The 23,973-nt window shown below is 39.0% G+C and overlaps 1 long non-coding RNA gene across 1 annotated transcript; it reads left to right on the plus strand.

The window, feature by feature from the left end:
* The first annotated feature begins 17,442 nt into the window (after nucleotides 1–17,442).
* On the plus strand, nucleotides 17,443–23,754 carry LOC131904549 (uncharacterized). The gene is made up of 3 exons (XR_009377759.1): nucleotides 17,443–17,514; nucleotides 20,824–21,004; nucleotides 23,439–23,754. It is a non-coding gene; the product is annotated as an uncharacterized LOC131904549 (long non-coding RNA).
* Nucleotides 23,755–23,973: the final 219 nt, after the last annotated feature.

A 23,973-nucleotide genomic window follows, 5' to 3' on the forward strand; every position in this document is an offset into this window, starting at 1 on the left:
CCAGTAGTTTCTGCACTGTTCTAGTCGCTTTACCTGTTTCCTTAGTAGCAACTTTAAACCTCCACCACTCTTCCTCTGTCCCTAGTTTATCTGCAATCTGCCTGATTCTCAGTCCACAGTCAGATTACTCATTTCACAATACTCAGATTCTATTTGTTTTTCCTTATATGTGGAAGAAGTGTCTCCTACCCTAACCACATCTAAGTTCTTCAAATGCTCATCCCTAATTGTTTCCTCTTTGTAGATACCTCTTCACTGACTCTTCATTCTTTTTTTCTACATACTTAACATGGCCTTACATAGATTTCTCTCCCATGTCTTACTGCTGCATTTCTACAATAATGTTTTAAAATGTACATTACTTACAACTTACTAGGTTCACATTAATAATAGCAATATAAGCCGGGCGGTGGTGGCGCACGCCTTTAATGCCAGCACTCGGGAGGGAGAGCCAGGCAGATCTCTGTGAGTTCGAGGCCAGCCTGGACTACCAAGTGAGTCCCAGGAAAGGCGCAAAGCTACACAGAGAAACCCTGTCTCGAAAAACCAAAAAAAAATAAAATAATAATAATAATAGCAATATAATAATAATAATAATAATAAAAAATTTCTTTAGCTTATGAATTAACCATTGTTTCATTATTCCATGGTATTCCCTATTTCTTCCAAGACTTCAGAAATATTATAAGTTGACATTCTAACAGACTTCATGATATTCTGTGTAGGTTTGTACTATTCTATTCACTTGGTATTGTTTATGAGAGTGAAGAGGAAGAAGAAATAAATGCAGTGAGAGGTCTGCCATTTTGCAGAATTGGTGTTCAGTTACCACCATACATATGCTGACCTTTTACCCATGTCCTGTAGGTAGCTATTCTGTTGAAAGGTACCTCTTTAAATATGCATCACCTCTGGCACCCTACATGTGGGAGAGAACACATGTATAGTTGACTAAAGTAATATGTAATGTATATCACACACAAACACACACACACGTGTATGCATGTTTACATTGTGTGTGTGTGTGTGTATTTGATACAAGGTCCCTCTATATAGCCATGGCTGGCCTCAAACTCCCTATGTAGACCAGGCTGGCTTCAAACCCAGAGAGATCTGCCTGCCTCTGCTTCCCAAATGCTGGAGTTAAAGGTGTGAGCCACCATGCCTAGATATCTCTCTACTCAGCTCATTAGTCAGTCTAACTCCAGCCTTCCTTAATCTTAATGTCATCCATAGATCTTTGAAAATGCTATGTCCACTGATGATCCCTTCTTCAGCTCATTGTTTCTATTAAATAATACTCCTATAAATACTATTTCTTTTCTTAAAATGTAGCTATTTCTATAATTAGATCACAAAAGAAAGAATTGATCAGTTTTTCTTAGGCTGATACTTGCAAGTTTAATGCAATATTTTATTTCAGTGATTGATTTTTTTCCATATGTATTCACAGTGCCTCCAGTTCTTTTTTCCACTGCCAATCATTGACCCTAGAATTTTGCTGACACTAGTATATTAAAAAGCAATTGAAAAGTTGGTCTTAGTATTAAATGATCCACCTAATTCAGTTATTTTACTGTGCACAATGAATACCTCTGAACAATTGAGAGTATGAGATTTCCTGTTCCTTGGTATCTCTATGCACAAAAGGTCATAGGGGTTAATTCCCATTACCAGCAACCCGGAGCTCACATTGACCACTCTTGGCAGCTTGTTTATTTCTCCCTTTGCTGAAACATCACCTCTATTCCCATCAGATCATTTCAACTTCAATATCCTGAACAGGATTCCGGCCCTTCTAACCTTGCTCTATAAATCTGAAGTGATTATTTTATACTATTTCATCCTCATGCATATCTAGATAAATGAGGAAAGAAAAGTCTTATTAATTTCATAATGGTTGCAGTCAATACTTGAGGAACTGGCTGATACAAGTGTCCTCTCTCTCCTGTGCCCAAGGCTTTAATTCAATCAAGAAGGTAACAGAAAATAGAAATACAGTTGAAATTATAAATTATTTAATTGATTATAAATTCAATATATGTGATCTGGAGAGATTGCCTTGTAGTAGATCTAATTCAGTCTCTATAAACATGTGATAAAATTCACATACAACTCAAATTTGTGGATAATGTCCCTGGATTGACATTCAAGTGTGAGGTTTGCAGATCAATGAAAATATAAATTTCTCTGATATTGGGTTGCTGAAGTAGATATTTTCTAGTATTTTGACTGTTTAAGTCTTGCTATACTCATGATTTAAAAAAACTAATTTTATTGATGTCATATTATTTTTAAAATGACCTCGTGAAGATGCCAGTTCATCATTCAAGAAGGGTTACATAGGAGAGATAAAAGAAGGAGAAAATGATGGAATTATATTATAATATAAAAATAAGTGAAAAATAGAAGAGCAAAAATGTTTTACAAATTTATGATTTGCTTAGAAAAGGGGAGTGTATAAAGTTGTGCCAACAAAGGTGTGATTCCTGAAGAAAATCAGCCACTAAGAAGAGATCCAGTTCTTTACATCATGAAAATAGGAAATATTCTCCAAGGCACTTCAACAATTGACCAGGCTCCACATATTGCACATTCAAATGTGTAAATGTTTAGCTCATTTGAAAGACTTTGATTACAGAAGAAAGTTCAGAAGCTCCCTGCTTGCAAAGAGCCATGTAGGTTAGGCATAGAAAGACCAGTGCAGGAATGGTCCGAGGAGTTCAGCTGCTGATCTAGCTAGTGACAGACCTTGGTGTCATTCGCATAATACTAGATTTGCAGGAATGCAGAACTATGAGTCACAAGGTCACAGAGGCATCCACACTTACTGCAAAGGAAATAATTGGAGGCCAGGCAATGTAGGCCAAGGTCAAGGTCAAAATAAGGTCTTAGAGGGCAGAAGACATCAAGGAGTTAGAAATCCCAGGAACACTGAAAGATGCAGGTATGAAGCAGAGTCACCACGCCCATGTGAGCTTCAATCAGCAAAGCCATAGAAGTGGAGTTACCTAATGTTTTAGGCACTCACATCACGCCACCATGTGCCCTGGATGGCAGATATGGGGCTGAAGAACCTAATTTGCACTACTGGATCTATATTTTGCTTTGGTCCTACCATTCTTTCTTTTAAAATATTATTTATTATGATTATTATCATTATTATTGTATGTACGTGTATATGTATGTGTATGTGTGTGTGTGTTTTATAGCATGTCTACAAAGGTCAGAGGACAACTTTGTGGACTTGATCCTCTCCTCCTACCTTTATATGAATTCCAGAGATTGAATTAAGGTTGCCAAACTTGGACTGCAAACACCTTGACCTCCTGAGGTACTTCTAAAGTCCTATTACTCCATTCTATTCATTCATGCCTCCCTTTTGGAATGAGAATATTTACTTTGTCCTGTTGTTCTTTGGAAGTTTATGTTTCAGAAGAGCTCACAAGTTTAAGGTTGATTTGAGTCTTAGGTGTGACTTTGAATTTGGACTTTTGAATGATGTTGAAATTGCTAATGCTATGGAAATTCTTATAGATGGACTGAATGCATTTGCATTGGAAGATAAACATGAGCCTTTGGGAGGCCAGCACCAGAATGTTACAGGCGAAGGAGATACACGCATGTCAAGAGGACAAGAAGTGGACTTGTGCTCTAGTTTAATTTTGACCATCAGCTTCACTGGGTTGAGAAACATCTAGAAGATTAGTAAACACATCTCTAGGTGTGTCTGGGTGGGATTTAAAGAAAAGATTGTAATGATAAGGCCTACCCTTAATGTGAACAGCACTGTCTTACAGGGTGGGAAAGATGGAGAAAAAGAACAAAGCCTCAAAAGCACAGGCATTCTTTGTCTCTTCTTCTTGGTTTCTGCAGTGTGACATACTCTATTTTATCACTCCTTCCCTCCTCTTCCTATCTATGAATTCATGGGTTGGATTTCTTTACTTAAATGTTATTTATATTTATCACACTATGGAATAGTTCCTAAAACCATATTTGCGTATCATGTCCATTGCAAAGACTTAACACTGATTTTATTATACCCCATGTGTTTAGTACAAATGATAACACCTGGGTTTACTGAGCACTCAGAACTTAACTAAGTTAGGTAGAAGTTGACAGGTCTACCATGTGGTCAAGATCCTCAGGATAGTGGAGTTGGCTGCCGTGATATGCACTGACTGATGGCCTGAGTAGAACCTTAGGTATTAGAGTAGAGAGCAGGCGTGCAAAGCCAAACACACTCTTACCTTCTGAATGATAGTTTTATTGAAAGACAATTTTAAAGTGAACAATTCAGTGGCTAAAGATAGTCAATGCTGTAAAATCACGATCACTGTTGAATGTTAAAGCATTTTATTCCCCCAAAAGAAACAACATATCCATTAGTAGTCACTCTTTTCTCTTCTCGGGTCAACCATCTGCTTTCTCTCTTTGCAGAATTGTTATAAGATCTTTCACTTAGCATGTTTTTCATATCTATCCCTTTTGGGGCAAATTTCTATCCACAGCCATATCACATTTTTCAGTATGTGTTTATTATTGATGGGTGCTGTGGTTGCTTCTACTATGGGGCCATTATGAATAGTGTGACTATGAATATTTGCAGACACAGACACAAGCCAATCTAATCTAGGCAATCTGTCACCTGAGATGCCCAAAAGTTGTCAGGTGCTAACTGGGATACTTAGTGTGGTAAATTGAACAATAGCTTTCAAGTATATCCATGTTCTAATGCACAAAACATGTGCATTATATTACAAAGGAAATTTGTATACGTAACTATGTTTTAAAATAAGTTGAGTGGGAGAGTATATTGATTTACCTAGTTGGCCTGATGCAGGTAAAACACAGGATAACAGAGGAACATAAACAAGCCTGAGAAGAAAGTAATTGTACTTTGAAATGGAGAAAAAAGCCACAAGCCCGTAAAGGGAAGAAAAGCAGTCAGACCGCCAGCTCCCTTGACAGTAGTGAAACTGACTTCACAGTTCTGACATGCAAACAACAAGAATAGAAAGGCATATTACTTTAATATAAAGTTTGTTGTGTTTCCTTACATTAATCATAAGAAATTAGCATGGTAGGTTATATGGTAGCATATTTTTCAAAAGGGGCCATGCTACATTATAGCTGCACTAGCAATGCCTATGAGTTTCAGTACGTCCACATTCTTGATATCACCTAGTCTTTTTTAATTTTTATTGTTACTATCCTACCTGCAGACCTAAGTCTGTGATCAGATTGGGATTCCTTTTGTGCATAGTTTGAGACAGGCATTGAAATACATTCTTTTACATGTGGATATGCAGTTTTCCCAACATCTTTTGCTATAAAGTCAACTCTTCTTCCATTGCCTTTCTTGGAAATCAAGTGGCCATAAATGTAGAAAACCATTCCTAGAAATTCAATGCTATCCTATTGGACTCTATGATTAGGAGACTTAAATCAACAGGTCTGCATTTTCCAATTTCGTTGTTCTTTTTTTCAAGAATGTTTTGACTGGGGACTGGGGTGTAGCTCAATGGTGAATGCTGACACCCAATCCTGTAAGAACAAAGGGGTATTTGATTGCTCTGGATCCCTCACATTCTCCACATGACTTCTAAGATCTGCTTGTCAGTTTCTTAAAAAGTCACCTGATCTTCTGATGGGGATTGCTTTGCATTGTGGGACAATTAGCAGTGTTGTCATCTTAATGTAGCAAATCTTTCTGTTTAGTGGCACAAGAAATTTTTCCATTTTTATGTTTTTTTAATTTTTAGTAACAGTTTTCAGTTTCTAGTATAAAACTTTTGCATTTCTTATTCTAAAGATAGTCCTAAAAATAAACTCCCTATTTGATTCTTAGAACATTATTTTCTTAATTTTCTTAGATTGTTCCACTGACCAGTGTAGCTAGAGTTTTCCTGCCTGGCCCACAGTCAGAACAAATCTCTCTCACCCGCCAGTCCCACAGCCTCTCAGACCCAACCAAGTAAACATAGAGACTTATATTGGTTACAAACTGTATGGCCGTGGCAGGCTTCTTGCTAACTGTTCTTATATCTTAAATTAATCCATTTCTATAAATCTATACCTTGCCACATGGCTCATGGCTTACCGGCATCTTCACATGCTGCCAGTCATGGCGGCAGCTGGCAGTGTCTCTCACTCAGCCTTCCACTTCCCAGAATTCTCCTCTCTCCTTGTCCTGCCTATACTTCCTGCCTGGCCACTGGCTAATCATTATTTATACAAAACAATATCCACAGCAAACCAGCTTTTCACTTTGTTTTTTATAATAATCATTAATAAGAAACTTTTTCCTCTTTCCTTGATGCTTACTTTCCTTCCATTAAACAACTTAAGACTATTTTTGTATTGTTTGGAAATCTAAAACAACTTCTATATTTTAACATAAAATACTCTTCTACAACACACTATGTTCAAGCTTTTTTTTTTTTTTTTAAATTTCATAGAACTGACTGAAAGGCACAGTATTGATGATTTTGTCTGAAATTCTCCCAGGCTAGCTGGGGACCAGGTTGAAGATTAGAGTAGCTGTCAGGAATGTATCCAGATATGATTGCTCTAACTCTATTCATTTATATTGCATTCATTTATTTATTTAATGTGTAGGGCTGTTTTGTCTGCATGTACATATATGTTCAGTATATGTATGACTGATGCCTAAAGAGGCCAGAAGAGGGTGTCAGATCCTCTGGAACTGGAGATACAGACAGTTGTGAGCTGCCAAGTGGGTGCTGGGAATTGAACCTGGCTCCTCTGGAAGAGTAAGACAGTGCTCTCAACTGCTGAGCCATCTCTCCAGCTACAATTGTTTTGAATCTTAATCTAAAATTCTTCCTTTTAAAACACCAGAAATTAAATTTTCAGTTATGTTTTAAGTAATTAGGTCTGAATTTTCCAACTTCATTATTCTTTTTTTCAAGACTGTTTTGACTTGGGACTGAGTATTTAGTTCTGTGGTAGAGTACTGGCTTCTTTGTGTGTGTGTGTGTGTGTGGTGTGTATGTGTGGTGTGTATGTTGTATGAGGCATGTGCGTAGTGTGTGGTGTATATGTATGTACATGTGGTGTGTGGTGAGCGTGGTATGTGTGTGGTGTGTATATCTGTGTAGTCTGTGTGTTGTGTGTGTAGTATGTGTGTGGTGTGTGTGTATATGTGGGGTGTGTGTGTGGCCTGAGGTATGTGTCTAGTGTGTGTGTATGTGTTTGTGGTATGTGGTGTGTGGTAAGTGTGGCATGTGTGTGGTCTGTAGTGTGTATATGTGTGTGGTGTGTGTAGTGTGTGAGTGTGGTGTGTGTGTGCATGTATGTGTAGTGTGGTGTATGTGTGTACGTGTGTGTGCATATATGTATGTGTCTTCTTCACCTTATTTTTTGAGATAGGGTCTTGGAGTGGTATTTGCTCCACTCATGACCTTGGGCTATAGCACCCGAAGGAGGCAGTGCTTCCTGCCATTGTATGTGACTTCTTATAAGGGAAGGGAGAAGGGTCACATGCCCTTTCTCCCTGCTCCTGCCTGTGAAGTGGATTCTCTTCTGGTCAGATAAGAGGATGACTTCAGCTGTCTACTCCATTCTGTATTTGTGAGTGTATTTCCTCAATTTATATCTTCATAAATTCCATTACCCATTTAATAGACTCAAGTGGATTGATCATAAGAAGTGGCACCCAATGTGGGGCACCAAATGTAGAAGGAAATTTCTCTGGTCCTTCCTTGTGCAATAGTTCTAACGAATCTCTCCCACCTGCAATCCCTCAGCTGCTTATAAAATAATCATGCAGAGGCTTATATTAATTACAAACTGTATGGCCTATGGCTTCAGCTTCTTGCCAGCTAGCTCTTTCATCTTAAATTAACCCATTCCTATTAATCTATACGTTGCCCCGTGGCCCTGGCATTACTGGTCTGCTGGAATCTTGTTCCTTCAGCAGCAGGCTGATTGAGCTAAAATGGTTGGTAAGCAGCCTTACCCCAAGACACATCTGACCCTACCCACTGGTGCTGAGGTCACAAGTCTACATCACCATGAACCATGATTTATTTGGGTGCTCAGGATCTAAAGAGGGAAAGTCTTGATGCTTTCCCAATATGCACTTTATCCCTTGAACTCTCTATCTGATCCCTGTCGTGGAATACTATTTTAAGATATATTAACATTTGTTTATGCTGTGAAACATTTGTTTTAATGATGCAAAGATGTGTTGCATTTTTTATGTTGCATTTGTTCAACTCTGTAAAGCTGTGTTACTGTGCCTATTTAAAACACTTGATTGGTCTAGTAAGGAACTGAATGGCCAATAGCAAGGCAGGAGAGGGATAGGTGACATTGCCAGGCAGAGAGAATAAATAAGAGAAGAAGGAGAGGAGGATGCCAGGTGCCAGCCACCCAGCCACACAACTAACCACAGAGTAAGAAGGAAAAAAAGGTATATAAATAGAGAAAGGTTAACACACAGAGGCAAAAGATAGACAGGATAATTAAGTTAAGAAAATCTGGCTAGAAACAAGCTAAGCTAAGGCCAGGCATTTATGAGTAAGAGTAAGTCTCTGTGTATTTATTTGGGAGCTGGGTGATAGGCCTCCAAGGAGTTAAAACAAACAAACAAAAACCACAGATTCCTAACTTTTTAATCTTAAAGAATGAGACTTATATCAATTTAATTTTTCTAACATGTAGCACAACATATAGGTGCTTGTTTTATCATGACATCATCAAAAGGACCAATGGCTTTGTGAGTGACAGACTCCATCTTAGAAAACTCATATATTCTAAGATTTTCTCACATTCTTTTTTTTGTCTATGATATTTGTATCAGAATTTTCCTTTTCTATTTATTTTTATAGAACAATTACACATAGAATATGACTGGGAGAGGAGATGATAACACCATCCCCGACCTCAAAGTTTCCAGGATGATTTATTCAGATTTATGGGTGTTGTCACTTCTTTTTTATTGCAGAGTTTTAAAAGATTCACACACCGTTTTGCGGTGATACGAACTGTAAATTATCTTTGGCTTAATGACTGTCTCAAGCAGCAATGACAACACCTTATGGTAGCCATTGACTCTGCTTACCTCAGCTGCCGAAGTGTGGAATTATATCTCTGGAGTAAATTGAATGAGATGCTCTGCCAGCTGGATGAGTTGGTATTAAGTGTAATTTCACCAAAAGGAATGGGTGTTGATTCAGACTGCTGGGAGAAGGTGAAAAGGGAATAGTGTTTTGAAATGTACAATTAAGTCTTATGTGGGGGCCAGTCCTCAAAACAGTCTTTCAGTGTGTGAATAGAGAAGAGATCCCCTAATTTAGTACCCCAAACTAAAAGCATAAGATGTAATAGCATGAAAGATTGAACCTGTGTTTATACAAGAGAAAGAGAAGTTTCCAGTAGAGAGGGAGGCAGAGATAAATGGCCTCAATAAGCCCAAATATGTTGAGATATATTAAACAGTTCAGACCAACAGGAGAAAGGTCTTTGCTGCAAAGGCAAAGCCTTTCAGCACCACAGTAACAACTTCCACCTGCTGCTGAGTCACCAGAAGGCTTTAATGTCCACTTCCTGAGTCACCAGAGGGCTTTAATATCCACTTCCTGAGTCACCAGAGCGTTTTAATGATCCTCACCTGAGATGGCTTTACAAGCCTGGCAGGCACTAACAATCCCTCCAGTGGCAGGATGTACCCAGGTAAACGGAGGTAGGAGTTAACAGTTCAGAGCTCTCTAATGAGCACTGGCTTCAGCACTCCCAAAGAAACAGATTTTAGAATAACCAGACTGGGACTCTTTGCCTGTGGTCCCTGAGTTTACTCAGCAAACAGTTTCAAGGTTTTCTGCCTTCCTGTGCTTTCGAGTTCACTGAAGAATCAATAACAGCCTGAGTTGTCCGTTTGGAGAATTGGCTGGAAACAGTGCATGGTTTTTGATTTATTGACTCACACCAATGCCACTGATACGTGATTGTGAGTGCTAAGGAGGAAACGGGTGTGGAAGGTGTCATGAGAACTGCTGGACCACTGTCTCCTTGTCTCTAGCTTTGTTATATTAAAAAAAGTCATTTTAAGAATTTACTAAAGGGACATGTTTTTAATTTCAAAAAGCATTTCCCAAATTGGAGAGTATGCTAGCTATCTGTGGACATGTATAATAAGAAAAAATGCAGATGCAAATACCTCTAAAAGGAAAGGGGAAAAAATGTTAGCTTGGGCAAGATGGTCTACATTCAGATTTTAAGCTGCAGAATTAAACTAGCTGATTCTCCATAAGCTGCAAATGACAAGAATTGCTATTTATTTCATCCTACAATTAATTAAAATCCAAATAAGCACATCAATTAGCTAAGACACACACTATTCTTTAGGAATCTATTAATAACAAAAATATTACATGATGCAACATCACTGTCTTTAGACTTGATCATGATAGATAGAACCAAGCTGACTACTCTATTTAAAACTGCCAAAGGCAGATGACCCTAAAATCTACCTTTTCCTTTTATAGGATAAAGATTCCAGGATTGTAGACGATTAGAGGAATTCAAAGCCAAAAGTGTACTCATTAATAGACTGGAGTGCAGCACATTCTGTAACTATCACCAATCATTCCTTGTCATCTAAATGAACTTTAACATTTTCTAAACTATTATTCTTTTAATGGATATTCTTCAAAATGCAATTTTCATTACTATAAGCAAAAATTAATGGTTCAATGAGCTTCTGCAAAGGTTACTTGTCTTGTATGGATATGCTGGATATTGAACCAAGGCCCTATATATGATGGAGAAGCACTTCATCCCTGGGCTGCACCTGCTTACTATTTTAATGGTTGCAGGTTCTAGGGAGATTGGTCACAGAACTGGACTTGACATGCCTCAGTGTCCAGCGCCAACTAACAATTAGCATACAACTCAACATCTTTAGAGGAAATGAAAGCTGAAATAACAACAATCACTAACCTTCCCTTCAGTTCCTCATTCAAACCAGAAGCCCATTTATTTAAATGCCAGTTCCTATAAAAAATTCTTCACTATCTAATGGCCATAAGAGTGGGTATGCTACAGTGGGGTTACATAAAAATAATGTAAGCATTCTTCCATTATTTTGATTAGTACATGGACTGGATAGAATAGAAAATTATTCATTCACCTCAGCATATACACACATTTTCTCTATTTTTGACACCTTGTTTTTTGTTACTGTTTGGGTATCATGATGAAAATATAACTTGGGTTTTTACTTTCATATGTGGATAGGCTCTGCCTGATGAAAAATTGGTTTTTCTTTACCTATGAATCCATACACTGCCTTAGTCACCTTGAGCTCTTCTATAAGGTCATGCATTCTCCTCATTTCCAAGCTTCAGGGACACCTTGTGTAGGAATACTAGCTTCTGAGTGTGAGGAAATAGTTCTATGCCCTCAAAGGGCAGACAAAAAGAACATGTTATAATAGCACATTCCTTCAGAGTTCTAACCAAGTACCATTTCAGTAACATTTGCAAAAGACCGGTAAACCAGATTGTACCTCCATAATTGCTTCACAGATTTTAGGAAACCAACAAAAAAGAACTGCAAAATCACTTAAAGCCTGCTGTGGGATAATGTTTTTGTACACTGGTTTAATAAACCACCGATTGGCCAGTAGCCAGGCGAGAAGTATAGGCCGGATAAGCAGACAAGGAGAATTCTGGGAAGAGGAAGGCTGAGTGAAGAGATGCCAGTCTGCCTTCCAGGGAGCAGCATGTAATGGCACACAGGTAAAGCCATGGAAAACATGGTGACATATAGATTAACAGAAATGGGCTGAGTTTAAGTGTAAGAGCTAGTTAGTAGTAAGCCTGAGCTAATGGCTGAGCAGTTTTAATTAATATAAGCCTCTATGTGTTTACTTGGGTCTGAGCAGCCACAGACCAGGCGGGACACAGAAAAACTTCTGGTTACAAAAGCCAAAGTGCACAGCAGGGTCATTCTTCCCAGGCAGTACACTGAGCACTGCTGATGTATGGGCATTCCACTCTATCGTTAGCTTCACTGGTTTCTCCCACAACCTATGCTATGAGTAATATGGTACTGTAAGGAGCATTTTCCTGTTTGCAGATGAGAAATCTACAGGTATGGAGTGGGGTGGCGAAGAGAGAAATAGCCAGGCAAGGTTTAGCTCTGCAATCTGAACTCATATGTTCCAACCTAAAGAAGTGACATTTCTGAGACTACTTATTTTGCTAACACATAACTGACTATGAAGTGTGCCTGAATGCCACAATCCTGTTATTCATCAAAGGAAGCATTCATCTATGGACTCCCATTTTGCAAATGTAAAGTTTGTTCCTTAAGTACTGTTGTTTAGCAGCTTCTTCCAACATTGAAACATTTCATTCTTCAGGGGAGCTCATTAAGACTGAGAGTAAACAACTCAAAATAGCTTAAGGAAGTCCCTGAAACTCATCAAATTCACTAGACCCCTCCCTCCCAAGAGCAAACAATAAAGACTTCTGAGAGTCACTCTCTGACAGGTCAAGCTCCAAAGACTTTGAGACCAGACCAGCTGCCTGGAATAAGCAGAAACCAGCCATGTTGCCTGGAATAGGTTTATATTAACTGGATCACTTGGAAAGGACACTCCCCAACCTGCTGAGCTGCCTACAAGCTATAAAGTATGCTCCAGATTCCCAGCTTTGTGAGCTGTCACTCATTCTGGGGTAGGCTTTGGTGATGCCGCTGTCTTTGAGTCATTTCTGCTCCTGTAAATAACCTCTCACCCTAATTCCTGTAAATAACACCAATAAAAACTCATTGGTTCACCAAGCTGGACTTTAATGGTATCTGTACTTTGGTCTGTTGTGGCTCCCTATCTGGGGTGAGTATATCTTGTGTCTTCCCAGGAAACGTCCTGTCACACAGCAGTGTGTAAGAAAGTGTATCAGTCTTCTTTTTCTACCTTAGAGCAGATTAATGCTCCAAAAGGAAATGCCCTTCCTCAAAATGACCCAAGCTAAGTGTTCTTTATATTTTTTCGTTGAAATGTACTATTGCTATTATTATTATTCTACAATGTTGGGAACCTAGTTGAGGGCATTGCACATGTCAGGCAACCATTTGGCCAGTAAGTTCTACCCCAAGTCCATTAAAATTAATTTCAAATAAAATTTGATATATTAAGTTTTCTAACAGCGTTCTAATATCTAGTTTTCTGTAGTATATCCAGATCCAAAGGAACTCAATTTGACTTCAACCTGCTTTACAAAAACAAGAATTCTGGGCAATTTATGAATATCACTGTCAGGCTGTTATAATGGGCCTATGTAGTGAATTTGGTGTCTGGGCAGAATGACATCATAGAATCTATGTTTAGGGATCCTTATGAAAACCAGAAGACCAAATTCCTACCACAGACATGAATTATGGTATATTTGTGTCATTTATAAGATATGTGTATGTGAAGATGGGGTAAATATCACTTCTCAAGGGATAATTGGCTCATGGCAATTCTCTTACATGAAGGAAAGAATAAATCTTTAGGTACCTGTGTCTATTACGTTGTTGACCCTTCACTGATTATCTGCCAATCCTGTTTTCCAAACAGAGCTCTGAAGCTGATGGGAGTCACTTTCTATTCTTTGGTACCACATTATCAAAAAATATCTCTGTGAGTACATTTTCTTCTATAATTTATAGTTTTCTTAATTTATGACATGCTACAGTTTCCCAAGGAATTGTATTCTAGCAAGAAAAACAGTTAATCCAAAGATGAGATTAAAAAAAAAAAAACAGTTGCCAAGCAAAACTCATGAGCTCATAGAAACTGAAGCAACAATGGCGACCTGCATGGGCCTGCACCAGGTCCTCTGCATACATACTATAGCTTCCAGTTTAGTACTTTTATGGGACTCCTGAGTGGGAAAACGAGTGTGTCTCTGATTCTTGTGCCTTCTCTTGGGGCTCTTTAACTTTTCTGTTGTCTTGTCTTGTCTGATTTTGATAGGGTGGTTTTCATTTTATCTTACTATATTTTATGTTTTGTTGCTATCTCTTAGAGGCCCGTTCTTTTCTGATGACAGACAGAAAAGGAGTAGATCCAAATGAGACAGGCAGTGGGGAGGACCTGGGAATACAGGGCAGGGAAACTGTATTCAGAATACATTGTATAAAAAAAGAATCTGGTTAGTAAAAGGGAAAAAAAAAGTTGCCGTAGTGATGATTTTCTTTAGGTAGTAGCTCCTTAACTATAAAAGAAGAAGAAAAAATTAAATAAACCTCCATTGTACCCCAACCCACAGGACCACTTCAGTTTACAGTTTCATTTTCTAAAAAGGACTATTTAGCACATAAAAGTTATATGCACTTGAAACACTCTTGCCATGTTGGTGAATTCTATACCAGGAAAGGCTATGAGGACGCAGTTGTTTTCTGTGTTTTTATTTTGCCATCCTTAGTTAAGTACACTGTCGGCTTAGACTAGCCCCTCTCAAGGTCCCAAGATGATAGCTACCACTCCAGACACTGCATGCAGATGGCTACATGATTGGGAAGAGGGAAAGACCTTGTTTTCATCGTTACCTCCGTTCATTTGACCGTGTTCACCTAATCCACTTCTCCTGTCTTCCTTCACCTGGGCACAGCTGACTTTGACCACTCCCGTGCTTCTGAGCAGCAGTAGAGGGTGACTGGGCAGGAACGCAGTGTTCTTCTCTCCCCGGAGATGAGCTTCTCAGATTCCATAGAAGACCTGCCTGGGGCTCACATGAGCTCCAGGGCTCATGTTCTCTCCCGACCTTTGCTGCTTGACTTATCTTGACATAATGTTGAGCTGTTTCCAAAGCGCAGGTACTTCCACGGTCATCGGCTCACCAACAAGGGCTGACCTACAGATGTCAGAAAGGGCTCGCCTCAGCAAAAGATGAAAAGAGGAAACTTTTTCATGTTAAGTTTAAATCTAGCCTTGCTGTTTGTAACTGCACTGCCAAAAGCAAAAACTTGAAAACTCGTACCGAATTTATGTTGGAATTTAGATTGGAACGGGGTGGGGGCAGGAACCTCCTTCTTTGCTTTTGTTTGTTTGTTTTTAAAATAAATGATTTTTAAATGGCAGAAGGAAATGCTTTACGCTGCAGTTTCTCTGACTGCTTAACCTTCACTTTATAATTCTAAGAATCTTACCACCACAGAACAATGGCACTTGCAAGTTAAAGCGCGTACAGCAGACTGGTATCCCATAGTACTCCCAGCAGAAATACTGAGCAACCATAGTGAAAGATATTTAAGTAAAAAAAAAAAAAAAAGAAAAGAAAAGAAAAGCCACGGGAAATTCAGAAAGTATGAAGGAAAGAGACTTTAGACTGAATCCTGTCGTCAATATTTAAAACATTTTTTTTGTTTGTTTTTGGAAAGTAAAGCCATGCACAAGTACCTATTTATTTTCTCCCTTGTGAAGCTTTGAAACTGTGACTGACAAACACTTTGCACCTTATGAGCCTCATGATGACAACATTGTCATCCCCTGGTTTGCATTAAAAGAAATATTCCTGGTGGATAAGCAAATTTCTCAAGGTTTAAAGAAATCTATACCGACCTAATAAATATGAACTCAGAGTCCAAATGACCTCCCCTCTTCTAGCCCCATAGTATGATTGTACCCCCAAGATCCCTCTGCGAGAGGGAGTCGTGCATATTTATTTATAATAAAGTTAAGATTCTTTGTTATAAGGGCTGATTTAAGCTTCATCTCTAGCTTCCATCCTCCTGTGAACTTATCCCTTATCTCAAGTCACACACCCTCCTCAGAGCTTTACTTTTCTAACAGATAAATGTGTCACAAGCTAACAGGAACTTCAAACTGGTTTTCTGTTATAGTCACTAAAGAAAAGTTGACACATATGAGCATAAAAGAAAGTAATGTATGTGTGTTGGGGGAGGAGGGCAAGCCAGCAGAGATGGAAACCTCTTCGGCACTAATCAATAATTGTTGTAGTCTTGCCAGAGCATGTGAAATTCAAGAACCAAGGAACACAGCCCCAGTGACTCATTAGCACTTAGCTTACTTTAAGTTGAAGCAGCTCTAAGGAAGGGACTTCCTGCCCAAATAACAAGGGGGATTGTGCAGATGTGCACTGAGTTCAAGCAGCTTGCTAATTGTTCTCCATACCAATATATTTATCATTGTGAATCTCCTCCAGTACATTGTTGGTGTGCTCAAATAATGAATAAGCCAGAGCCAAGAATATCTTTAATACTGAGTACCAAACCTAGTTGTCACAGTAGTCAAGACTAAGATCTGCATCTTCTATGAATCAAGGACTTACAGATCTTAGAGAACTCGGACATCAATAGTGAGAATAGCCAAAGGATGAATAGAATAAGCATGGAGAGTTAATCCCAACACACAGAGAAGCAGGCTTAATAAAGCAAATGGGTTTAGCAGCATCAAATCTTCATAAAGATATTCAATAGAGAATATAGGAAGTTTTTCAGGACATTCAGATTTAAACAAAAATCTGAAAACTATGGCATCTTAGACACACATCTTCCATCACAGTAAAAATTGATACAGGTTATGAAGTGACATGACAGAAATTTATTTCCTGCATAACAGAATCTCAGGGTATTTCAAAAGGAATCATACGTTGGGCATTACTGCTCTAGATTACAATGCATATCCTACCTATTTTGGTTAAAAAGAAGTGGTAGGGGATGCTTAGATATGACTGAGTACCGCAATAACCAAGAGAGTCTTATTATATTCTTATTATATTAAATGTGGTGGTTCTCATAAATAAAATGTGAACAATGGCATAAAATAAAATGTGAATAATGTCTGTAAGCAATCAGGGGTAAATGGTTAATAACAGTCATTCGCTGTGGACTTGTGCACAGTTCCCCTTGGCATACACACACAAAAAAAAATAAAAATAAAATGCTACAATGTCCTCTCAGAATAGCTATTGTTTCTTAAAAATTAGTGGCATTAAGTATCAGCTTGAGTGTTCAAGAACTACAAAATGCATACATCTGTGTCAAACTGAAAAATATTTTATATTGTAAGAGTGACACTAATATACTGAGTAGATTTCAATTTAATTTATTTTCGTTTATTTTTTATTTTGTATGTATGAGTGTTTTAACTGAATGTCTGTGCACCATGTGTATGCAGTGTCCACAGAGGTCTGAAGAGGGGGTCGGATCCCTGAGAACCTGGGAAATCCTATGGGTATTTAAGATAAAACTTCTTAAAGTTTAATCTCATATAAGTCACAAGAAATCTTACTAAAACAGAGAGTTTGATTTGTTATGTCCATAGCAGGATTTGGGATGCTGCAATGTTAACAGACTTCCAGGCAATGTGAATGCCTGTTGCTATGGTGCTAGAGTGATTTGAGTTTCCCTGAGAAACCCTATTGTGACAGAAGCTTGGTCAGCAAGGTGGCACTATTTGTTGGCAGAAAGACCCTCTGGAAATGAAGCCTGTGGTAGCTCCTTAAGTCACTGGGAACTTGCCCATGGCAGGTAATGCTCATGGGACCCTCCCTGCAGTTCTTGAAAGGAAGACTTTAATAAAATGTCTGAGTTAGGTCCCACCCAGCTGTCTGTGTTCTACATTTATGTTGGAACTGCATGCTTGGCCTAGCATGTAGTCACTCACCTCCCATTTATCATGGGATCCCCAACAGAACTGAATAGCAGCATGCACTATGCCCTCCAAACTTTTCCTTCGTAAGTAGTCTATGTTAAGTTCTCTTTTTAAAGGATACAGAACTAACTAAGCAGTTGTATTGTGAGTCACACTTGGAGAAGCATTCAAGACACAGTTCAAAATTTTCTCTTTTGGAAGCTCATAGAACTTCATTCTTATACTGATGATGAAGACTTTTCTAGATAGGCAGACAGGTTCGTAAGTAGGTAGAGAGGGAAGGAGGGAGGAGGGAGAAGGATAGATGTTTATAATTCTTCATTCATAGGTCTGCCTCTCCAATGAGGATAATATTTTTCTTAACTGTGTATCCACTAAAACTAACATATTGTCTGGCAAATTACCCCAAACACATAAGTGTTTTGTGAACTTGCAGAATTAAAGAACAAATTATATTACAGTATGCTTCACCAAATTTTTACATGTACACATATTGTACTCTGATACATTCAATCAATCTAGTCAAGAATGCCTTAACATGTGCTATATAAATTCTTCAGCCTATTAGATTATTTTCCATGTTAAATCACTGGGCTCAGTACTTCTGAACCATGGAACAGTTTGTAATTTTTGACATAGGGATATTTAATAAGATGTATGAAAATCTGTCACAATTAATTTCATTGGCAACTTGACTGGATCTAGAATCTCCTAGTATGTTGATATGGCAGACTTATGGGTATGTCTGTAAGGACATTTCCATCCCAAATCACCCGGGTTGGAGACTCCACATGGACTAGAAATGGAAATAGAAGAAACACACCAGAATGGGAGCACTCTCCTTTTTTTTGAGACCATACCATTATAACATGACCGGCAGTTCATGCCACACACTCTCCCCCAAGATGGAGTGACTCATCAGAAACTATAAGACACACATTTCCCCACAAGTTGTTTACATCAGATATCCTGTCACGGTGAATAGAAAAGTAACTATTACACATCTTCCTCAACTGACTGATGTGGCCCCCACCTAAGGATCAGAGAACGGGCCATCAATGAACGGAATTCCTTCTTTGTGCTCATGTTTTCAAACCATGGATGAATGATGTAGAAATCAGTCACTCTGGGAGGTGGGAAGAGGAAACAGTGCTGGTAGTCATTTGTAGCAGAGGAAACATATAACAGCAGAAATCACAAGGCCACTGGAGGAAAATTTGAGGAATTATTCTTCTTGCCATAAATTGCTTATAAATGCCATTGCCGTCAGAACCTCAGAATCCAAGGACTTGTTCATCCTAGCTGCCTCCCCCTAAAGAAAAACGGCACTGCAATGAAATCAAATCTGCTGAGGGAATGGCCTATATGGTATCCTTAGATGGACGGCTAATGAAAAGAGCACCTGATCTTTCTACTCTAAAATGCAAGGGCAGAAACCAGGGTGTTTCCGGCATATCAAATTCTGAACTAGATAATAGCCCTGATAATGGACTACAGTAGAGTGAAATGTGAAGACTTCACCAGTGTTTGCAGGGGACCAGCTCCTATCTCATTCCAGACTAATTCTCTTACCAGTAAAAATCAACGTGAAGCATGTAAGAAAGATGGCAATTGGAAAGATGGTAGGATTAAAGGGATCGAACATGAATAATGTTCTGTAATTAGTCAGTATCTAATCCATAACTCTTACTATCTATGGTTTACGTGTTCTCAAGTCCTTGAGGGCAGGAATCACTTTAATTCTGTGTCTTCTTCTTAGAACATTCCATAGCCTATAGCAGTCATTCTCTTGACCACTGTCCTGTTAGTGAACCAATGAATGGCTGAACAAGTGATGGCCACATCTGCTGTTAAGACAACAGAAAGCAGTAGATTAAAGTTTGGAGAGCCTAGAGAGCTGGTGAGGATTAGTAATTTTCTCAAAGATTTTCTAGTTTAAGGTACATGTAAAACTAAGGCCAGTATGATATATGACTTCAAAGCCTCTAAGGTGTCTCTAAACAAGGTCAAAAATAGCAAAGATGAGAAAAAAAAAACCTACAAAACTGGAATACTCAATCATGGCTTATGGAAATTAAAGTGGTAGATGCATTTTGTAAAGTAGTTTGTCGGTTTCTTTAATAGTTATGCTCAAAATGGCTGTATAGCCCAGCAATTCCATTTTTAGGTACATTTTCAAGAGATATAATAACTTCCTATGAGTTATGGATGGATTCTCATAGCAACGTTATTAATATCCAATACCCTGAAAAATCCAAATATCTACTAAGTGGTAAATAAAGAAGCTCAGTGTGGTATATCCATTTAATGTTGCTCAGCATCCAGGCTAGTTCATTGACACAAGCTAGAGTTATCTGAAAGGAGAGAACCTCAATTGAGAAAATGCCTCCATAAGACCCAGCTGTTGGGCATTTTCCTAGTTTGTGACTGATGGTAGAGCATCCAGCCTATTATGGGTGGTGTTATCCCTGAGCTGGTGGTCCTGGTTTGTATAAGTAAACAGACTGAGTAAGCCATGGGAGCAAGTCAGTAAGCAGCCCCCTCTTTGGCCTCTGCATCACCTCCTGCCTCCAGGTTCCTGCCCTGCCTGTAACTTCCTTCAATGATGAACAGTGATATGGAAGCATAATCTAAATAAATTCTTTCCTGTCAAAATTACTTTGGTCATGATGTTTCATCACAGCAATAGAAACCTTCAGACAGTCAGCAATATAATGGATGTACCACTGACAGGTGCCACAATGCTTACCAAAACATTTAAAGGGGAATTTGCTTAACAGAATTCTTCAGCCTTTGTTTCCTTACTCTAGGAGAAAACTGAAGCCATACAGCAGATTGAGGAACTGTGACAGAAAATACAAATTAAAGTTAAGATGTGGAAATACAAATTAGAAATGCTATGCTTTCAAAAATTAGAGATTGCATGTGAAAATCTGCCCTCTGAAAAATTGAGAAAGACTTTCTGTGCACAAGAACATAAGAGAAATGCAAAGTTAAAGAATAAACCAGTATACCTAATATTTGACGTATGTGTAGGTCAAATTTTAAGGAATAGATGTAAATATCAAATAAAAAAACATAAAAAGCTGTGACCTACAAGGAAATAATAGCCTTAATATTTAACTAACTAACAATAATAGGAGCCACATATATTTTATTGCATGACTATTTGTATTTTTTCCTAGATGTGGTCAGATTTATTGCTCCCCATTTCGAAGATGGGAATGGAGGCACAGTTGTCCCGTCACTCACTCATTGGTGTGGCGGGGAAGAGACCCAAGGTCATGTGAGGGGCAGAAGGTCTGCTCCAGACAGCCTGTGATCTCAACCACTAGACTTAAGAAAAACATGAAGATGGGCCTGAAGGTAATCCTAGTTCTGGGAAGTCTGAGGCAGGGGGATCTCAAGTTCAAGGCCAGCTTGTGCTGCACAGTAAGATCCTGCTTCAAAAAGAGAGAAGAAAGAGGAGGAAAAGGAGGAGAAGGAAAAGAAGGAAGCCAAGAAACAGGAGGAGATGACTCTAATAGGGGGATAAAGAGATAAAAGACATGGGTAGGTAATGTTTTAGTAAGAAAGAATCTTTCCAAATATAAATACATCAACTCATATGTCACCAGAGACAGAAATATTAAAAAATTACCAATGTTTACTATGCAATGACACTCATGGAGCACAAATCTAATTTTAAAAGTTTGGGAAACTGATAAAGCAGGAATTCCAAATTCCAAGTCCAAAGCAGATATGTTAAAATGGCAGAGGTGGAGGCATAGGATACAGCGATCAAATGAGAATTCAAATTCAAGTAAGAGAGGGTGGAGGAAAAGCTTCCGTTTTTCTCCCTCTTGTTTGCATCTCCATAGCAACACACACGCTGCACCACCGTAGTTGTCAGGATAGAGCATCACAGCAGAGAGAAAACTGTGTGTTGTGGAGCTCATAAAATAAAGGTCATCTCCTAGGGGTGTGGTCTCTGGAGATAGATCACTTGCTGTTCTCATGGCAAACAGAAGCAAAGCCTTTTTCCTGAGACTGCCATAGTTAGTTCCAACAGACTCGAGGCCAAGGCTTGCTTCCTCTGTTCTTGCTCACAGGCGGCCACTTCTGCACCTGTTTGCTTGCCCGAAGCTCGGTCCAGATTCTGTCCTCTGCTTGTTTCCAGGGAGTTGAGGACAACAGGAATGTCACATGGCCTCACTACAGCAAGCTTCTGGGCAGGCTCTCTTCCCTTTGGCTTTCATCCTAGTGAGCTAATCTGCCAGTGACAACCTAGGAAGGCTAATCTACCCACGCTCCTTCCCAGCAGAGTTTCTGAGCCCTTCATGATTTTCAGTTAGTCTTTTTTGTTGTTTTTCCACTAAAGAACTGATGATATTCAAAGAGCAGAACTGTTCATGCTAGACCACATTCTGGGATTTAGAATGTGATAACAATCAAATCTTCCATAAACGAAACTCAGGTGGTCAATAGGGAAACAATCCATTTAAAGCTTTTCCTTTTTGCTTAGCCAGCAATTAAATGCAGTACACAGTTGCTATGATTATTCAACCAACATTCTTTTGGCTCTTTTGGCTCCTGAAGGTATAATAGTAATGAAGTACAGTCTTGGCCTTCAAGAGTCTTCCATGATAGAAAACATTATATGAGCAGAAAAAAATCTTTTATTATTCCAGAAAACAGAAGTGCTATAAAGAAAAGTAAAACAGGAAGTGAAAAGGATCTTGGCTCAATGTAAACATGTCTGGAGTGTGGTGCTTTTGACAGGAGCCCCCTAAATATGTGGAAGACATCAGTATTGATAATTTCAATAGTTACTAAGACAAGATCAATCTGGTTGGCTGACAAACCAGGAGAAGCCAAGATAACTTTGGTACATGGAAGGAAGCAGGAAGTTAGGATGAGACCAGAGTGGGCAGAGGATCTCAGTTTACTGTTAAAATGAAGAGATTAGTCTTTGTTATGAATCTGGAAACTAAACAGAAAAGAAGGATGGAAGTGTAAGGACGCACAGAGTCCTTCTCTGAGCTGCTGCTGGCCCCACCCTTCAACACAGACCTTCCACTATATTGAAAACAAAACTGGTAGGAGGGCAACACCTCAGAGCCCAGGGAAACTCTCCCACATAGCCATGGGTTTAGAGCTTCAATACTAGTAATATCCATTTTATTTTTAGAAACTTTTAGCATGCTGTAATATTAGTTAATAATACACTATTATATTTGTTAATAAATTAGGACAAACTAACTTCTCATTGTTTGAGAGTGGGGGAGACTATTTGAAGGTGGAAATCCCTTCAGAATGGCAGTCCATTGACAAAGCTCCTTGGGGAGAACTCGGGCAATTAGAAACACTAGGGTACTAGGCAAAGAAATGCCTGGGATAGGAGAGGACAGATGGCAAAGAGAGAACACTGGGGATAAGCTTGAAATATTTGCTTGAAAAATGTACTCCTCCTCAAAGTCAGGATGGTAGCTTTGATAATGACTGCTCATGTACAAAGCAATCCAACATCTCTGGTCAGCTACAATAGCAACAGAAATACAGTGAGTCAGGCACGCCATCCTTCCCATTACTGCAGAAGAGGAAACGCTGGAAACCTTTAGCCTTCTATCACTTATATCATCTGATTGACAATTCAGTTCAAAAGCTAACTAGTATTATCAAGATTATAAGAGCAAAAAAATATCTGAGTTACAGGTAATGGTATTGTCTCTACATTCAGTTACAGGATTGGGAACCTAAGCTGGAATTTCCTGTCTACCAGTAACCACTAAAGATGTCCTCTTCCACAGGGCCTGCACAGGTCTAAGCCAGATGGAGTTCCAGCACTGAGAGGGGAAGTGGACACAACCCCCCTTCCCTAACCAAGATGCGATCTCCAGTGACAACTGCTCAAAAAGAAAATTTTTTCTCCATCCAAGTCTCACATTAAAGGACAAGCCCCATTCGCAGCACTAGATGACCAACGCAAAACGGAGTATTTGGGCAGGATTTTTTCGTCTAACAATGCTTTCTCTGGACAATTTTTATTACCTTGCAGGACTTTTATTTATATATCATGGTTTCCAATTTTGTGTTTTTTATGGGATTTCTGTATGTGTTTCTGATTCTGTTGTGGTTCCCTCCCGCCCCCGCTCTTTTTTTTTTTTTCCCTTGTTTGTTTTGTCCTGTTTTGGTTTGTTTGTTTAATTGACTGTTCTCTTTTTGTTTGCTTGTAGCGCCTCTTTATTGCCAATAGCTGACACTACCCAGGACCCGGGGAAAGTAAGGTACATCAACTGTGGGCGCTGACAGGTACCGCCAACCAGTGAGGGCACCAAGCAGTGAAGGGCGCCCAG

Source organism: Peromyscus eremicus, chromosome 2, assembly GCF_949786415.1.
Source record: "Peromyscus eremicus chromosome 2, PerEre_H2_v1, whole genome shotgun sequence".
Lineage (NCBI taxonomy): Eukaryota > Metazoa > Chordata > Mammalia > Rodentia > Cricetidae > Peromyscus > Peromyscus eremicus.